The sequence below is a fragment of the Lontra canadensis genome, unplaced genomic scaffold (genome assembly GCF_010015895.1).
Source record: "Lontra canadensis isolate GAN:19392208 unplaced genomic scaffold, GSC_riverotter_1.0 scaffold4, whole genome shotgun sequence".
NCBI lineage: Eukaryota > Metazoa > Chordata > Mammalia > Carnivora > Mustelidae > Lontra > Lontra canadensis.
The window spans coordinates 20,312,020-20,318,019 of record NW_022630998.1 but is presented as its reverse complement, the minus strand read 5'-3'; the positions used below and the strand labels follow the sequence as shown (position 1 = coordinate 20,318,019).

The following is a 6,000-nucleotide window of genomic DNA, read 5'->3' as shown; positions in this document are numbered from 1 at the left end:
GGGTAACGTGATTTTTCTTATAGGACAGTGGTAACTTTAAGGAATGTAAAGTGCCTGGCAAACTGCAGCTATATTTGTGGTATTAGTCGTTGGCTGTGTTAATTTGAAAGAACAAGAATCAAGAGCAAGAATACAAAACAAAACAAAACAAAACCCTGTCTCCCTTAAATTATTTATAATCCTTTCAACCAGAGAAATAACACAAGATTAAATAAACATGGCAAAATTGGGACCAAAGGAGATTATAAAAGTTGGCTGAACTATTATCCAACAAGATTAGAGTATCAATGTGCTGTCCTCAGTATGCTTGCATTACTCAAAAGGTAATAAGGAACTGGACTAATGCATCAGGGGCTTTAAACTGAACACACTCCATTTTTCTTCATGGTACAGTAATTTCGAGAACTCTTTTGGAACTGGCTTTTTGGGGATCAAAATGAGCTGCCTTTGAAGGGGACAGTGATGATTTTAATACAAGGTGGAGTGGGAACACCACCTGAAGAAACTGCATTACACAAGAGAAATAGCTACGGTTTCCTACATCGCTTAAATCTTCGTTTGAAAGAACACATTTTCTCACATTATTCTTCCATCCAAAGCAATATTCTCTATAAAAGTATTGTGGTTACCTCAGACCTTCCTCCCAAATTCTCCTGAATCCTTCATTAGCTAGGAAACCTGGAGCAGAGCACAAGCACTCGTTCTGAAAGCACATCTACTTCTTGACCACAGGTTTCCAAAAGCTAAAACGTGTACGTAAAGCCCCTTAGCTCAGGTAGTGAGGAAAACAAAGCCCCTTCTTACCCAATTCAAAGAGCGGCGGGAACGTTTAATTCTAAACATGAACGACTCCCTCATCCCACGTCTGAAATGTTTGTAAAAGGTGCGACCCAGGTCAATGGAAACAGTACTCAGGACAAGGATGGTAAAGTAGCTCTCGGGAATCAAGGGTGACTAAACCCTGCCAATGGGAGAGTAATGACACTCCTCGAACACTGGAAAAAAGACTCGGTACTACAAGTCGCGGTATACGTGGTCTTCGCCTCACTTGGGGATCGGACGTCGAGTTCCAAGTTGGAGACAGACAATGCTAGTGCAGAAGGCGGTAAGCCGGAATCCTAGGGCCTTTTCCAGCAGCAGTGGGTCAAGAGCCATGGGGTTGGATGCAGACTCCTCCCGGTTCAACCCTCTGCCGTTCACTTCTTGGTCCGGCCAAGACGCTACACGGCGCTCCGACCGGCCGGAAATATCAGGCCCAAGAGGCAACGTAGAAAAATCACTTACCAGTCTCCCAAGTCTGGCGCAGATCTGCAGGAGCCTGGCCCGCCCGCCAGAATCCAACCAGGCACCCGCTCAGACCACCCTGACGACGGCTCGAGAGCGTCACTGACAACCACCCGGAAATGGTCCAATAGCTTCCGGGGCCGCCTAGCGCGCGGCGGGAAATTATTTCCCAGAGCCCGGATTAGTGAGGCTGCGAGTGCTGCAGCGGCAGTCATCTCCCCAGTCACCACCGCCACCCGAGGGAAGCATCCCAGACTCTCCGGCAGGGAAGGTAAAGGGCCTCATCTTGGAAGACAACAGTGTACCCTGACTTTCTCGGGTTGTTTCCTCCATGCCCCCAAAGTTTCTGCGGCTCCCGGTTTTGAGATTGGGAAAGGGTTGGGGTTGAGCGCCGGCGGTGCCCGCTTCTCCTGCCTTCCCAGCCACAGTTCGTTCCCACTGGCCCGGACTAGCTGAGCTCTGCGCCCGCGTTGGTGGGCTGCGGTCGCAGACCCCGCCCCGCCCCGCCCCGCCCTTGCCGCGGCTGGGACCGCCGCCGAGCGTCTCTGCAGTGCGGGCTTGAGCGGCTTCCCCCGCCTCCTGTTTGCGCAGCTCCGCAGGTCGATCTCCTGCCAGGAAGGCGCTAGGCCACCCGCGTCTCCCGTTTCCATAGAACCGACTGGGACGCCTCTCGCGGAGTCTCTTGGCTGCTTTACATAATTTAGCGTCAGTGCAGGTGGCTGGGATCCCCCAGGCCCACCTACCAGTGACGGGGAATATAGTGTCATTCTTTTCTCCCTAGCAGATTTTTTTTTTTTTTTTTAACATACCCAAGTGGTGATGATTATATCTCTGCGGCTACTGTATGCCTTTAAACATAAACGCACTCTTTTCCTTAAAGAAGGGTGTATGCTCCTGGGGATTATAATGTACCAGCTGCCTGAAGGCAGGGAACAAGACTAAGTGATTATCCTGAGATTTCTTTCGTTTCCAAAGCCTCTGATTAAATATTGAAAAAAAAATTGTTTTGTCATGGATACTCCCTATCAGGATTTGACCCAGAAATGAAATGGAGCTTGGTTTTGGAAGCGACAAACTCTTTTTTAGACGAGTGACTATCCTATCCCTACTCCCCAATTTTTTTTCGCTGAGACCTTAAGAATGAATATTTAAACTGAATTTACAGCATCCGTATCTTATGACAGAATGCCTTTAGAACTTTTTGGTTTATGTCGCTATGTTATGCCTCAGTTCCTTGAAGTATCTATTGATGTGCAAGATGTTCCCGTTTTAGGGAACATTGCAGGTGTTTGGAACATAAGTTGAGTGTTGGGGTGGATTTTTATAAGGGAATTAATTTGATTATGTTTAACTTAAAGAGAATTCTTAATTTAAATGAGCCAGGATGTTTTAAATACTTGAATGTATAAGTTGTGGAGACAGCCTTGGATAATACGAATGAGCCCTCTTTAGATCTGATTTACATTTCCTAAATCCCTATTTTTTTTCACCTTACTGACTTGGGTTCAGTTGTATGATTTGATATTTTCTTGCTTCCTTAGAGTAGAAAGCATAAATCATGTGAAACAGCCATTGAAACTGTGGTTAAAGGTGGTTACTTTTCATAAACAAAATTCAAACCTTTTATGATTTCATAACAGTATGCACAGTCTTTTTTTCTTTTGGAAACCAATAGTATAGCATTATTAACTAGACAGTTTTTCCGATTAATTATTCTAAGATAGTCTTTTCAGTGCTTAAACAATAATTGTTCATAGATAATGTTCATAGACTGAATAAAATCTAAAGAAAGCGAAGAACCCTATTTCTCAATAATATAACTATAATGGAATATTACGTGACTCTTATTGACTCTCCAAAAATATGTTAATGGAGAAGGTATGCTGCACAATGTAGTATGTACTATTTTTTTTTTTAAGATTATTTATTTATTTGACAGACAGAGATCACAAGTAGGCAGAGGCAGGCAGAGAGAGAGGAGGAAGCAAGCTCCCTGCTGAGCAGAGAGCCCGATGAGGGGCTCGATCCCAGGACCCCGGGATCATGACCTGAGCTGAAGGCAGAGGATTTAACCCACTGAGCCACCCAGGCGCCCCATATGTACTATTTTTAATCTGAGGATGTGTTACTGCTTTAAAGTAAAATATCACTGAAACTTTTTTTTTTTTTTAAGATTTATTTATTTATTTATTTATTTGACAGAGATTACCAGTAGGCAGAGAGAGAGAGAGGAGGAAGCAGGCTCCCTGCTGAGCAGAGAGCCCGATGCGGGGCTCGATCCCAGGACCCCAGGATTATGACCTCAGCCGAAGGCAGAGGCTTTAACCCACTGAGCCACCCAGGCACCCCTATCACGAAAAGTTTTAAGTCAACTTGGTTTTTACTTTCTTTATATTGAAATTACTTTGATGTAGGCTGTTTTGTTACTCTTGATGAAGTCCATATGAATTAGTCTAATGAGTAATTCACATAAGATGCATTTTGAGGGGAAAACAATGAAAATTTCCTTTTTTTTCATAAGAAATGGCAGTCTTAAGATAATTCTTAGAAATACTTTGAAATTTTAGACATTAGTTAATTTTATAATGATGCTTAGATATTTTCAGTAATATTGCTTTTCTAAATATCTCCTCACCCTCATAGTAGATCCCTTTACCTGCAGTGTATTTTTCTCTTGCATTAGCTAAAAATAGATTATTTAGTAAAATTATAATATGGTTAAAAATATTAGACTAAATTCTGAAATTTAAGTCAAAGTGATATAGAAAAGGCATGTAACTTTTGCAGAAACAGACAGGTCTTTGCACTGAACCTTGATTTCACTATTTTGCTAGCTACGTTTCCTTGAGCAAGTTTCTTAATAGCTAAGGTTCCCCAGTATCCTCATCTGTATAAGAAGGGTAAACACTTAAATTGTCTGTAAGGAAGCAAACTAACATGTATGCCTAGACCATAGTAGGTCCTCAATAGAAGTGAACTCCTGCTTTTTCAACCTTACATTCTTATGCTCCTACGAAGTAGTGAAGTAATACAGAGTTCCTAATACAAACTTAAAGCAGATTTGACTTTCATCCCCTATGGCTAACCAACATAGACTGTCTAGCCATTCTTTTTTCCCCGAACATTTTGTTCATATTGCTTCCTTAAGGGACCCTTTGTCCATAAAAGTAGCATCTCCAGTTCAGCCTGTTCATTGTATGTTCCTGCATAGATTGAACGCTTCCATAAGTCCTCTTAGCCTGTGTCATTTTTTCCTTACCACAGTCACTTGGCTGCAACTGCTCCATTTCCTCCCTCTGCTCAAAGAGACTGAGCATGACTGCTCCTTCCCCAAACAAATAATGCCATTGAAGTAAGAGCATCCCTCAGGTCTCTCCACTGGAGACCCCAATCAAATAACTATACACACACACACACACACACACACACACACACTCCGTGTTTTTAAAGGATGAGGCAGGAAACGGACACTACATCTTTAAGAAAAAAATTCCAAAGTCCAGCTGAATGAAATTAAGCCAAAGGCCTAATTTGGCTCCTAAGCCAGGAGGGTACAGAATTCCTAAACTCCACCTGCTGTTTCAGCATTCAGAGCCCCCAGTTTACTCAATATGAATATGGTGATTTGTATCTACCTTTTGCAATATTGGGTAAAACAGTGATCCAACACTTTGACCCTTTTCATTTATTTACTTTGCCAGTTAAATGCTTTAGATAAGAGAAACCATGAAAATCTTAAAATTCTTGAATTCAAAGCAGCATATTGATTGTATTTAAGGGTTGATACATCTTTTCGATAAAAGGGAATTATTAAAGGTGATTTTCTTTAGACTTAAAATCAAGGTAGGAGTAGGTTTAAAATCAAAATAGTTCACTAGCATAACATTAGAAACCATTAGTTTTCAACCTGGTGACCTTGAAACAATGAAGAATATTCACTGGAATGGAAAAATGATCACAGTGTAATTTTAAATAAAAGTAAGATACAGAACTATATAATAACTTCAATTTTGTGATATATATGTGTTTTCACACACATACATAAAATGCTTAGGTCATACCCTTCCCCCTGCCCCCAGATGTTAACAGTGGTATTAATGGGTGCGGGGATTACAGGTGATTTTAATCTTTCTATATACTTAGTAGTATTTTTTAAATTTTCTATAATCATGGATTAATTACAATTGACAGTAAAAGTTACTTTAGGGAAATTTTTAGTTCTTAAATGCAAATAAATAATTTTTTCAATAAGTCCTTTATTTATCTTAGTTATCAGCATACAACTTATAGGGTGCATTGTGTTTTCAAAGTCCTGTGAAGCCCTATGGCTGATCATAAAATCACTTGTAATACAGAGTAGCATTTCCTACCACAAACCTTGTTAAGCATCCCTGCTCCTGTTTTTTGCAGTAGTTTCTTCTTGCAGTCAGCTGTTAGACCCTGTTCTTTTATCCTCCCTCCTGAACCAGACTTTTGCATTCATCTCTATTCCTGCCTCTACTTTTCCCTGACTTCTCTTTTCAGCATACTCTGTGTGTCATATTCAAATACGTTCCAGCTCTGTGTCATATTGTAAAGAATTCATAGGACCTAAAAAGCTAGTACATAATAAAGTGTTCTTAATTATGATGAGTGCTATAGGTTTATTTGCATTTCTAACTAGCACCAACTGCAGAGGAATTTCAGGCATCAGGGATAGGCCCATGTGGGAGATAT

At 41.1% G+C, this 6,000-nt stretch overlaps 1 protein-coding gene across 1 annotated transcript in view; it reads left to right on the top strand.

Moving 5' to 3' along the window:
• Positions 1-1,437: 1,437 nt before the first annotated feature.
• SLF1 (SMC5-SMC6 complex localization factor 1) overlaps positions 1,438-6,000 on the top strand; it is a 74,724-nt gene continuing 70,161 nt past the window's right edge. Inside the window, exon 1 of the mRNA XM_032846392.1 lies at positions 1,438-1,555. The gene's annotated coding sequence lies outside the window, so the exon portion shown is untranslated. The remainder of the gene's footprint in view (positions 1,556-6,000) is intronic.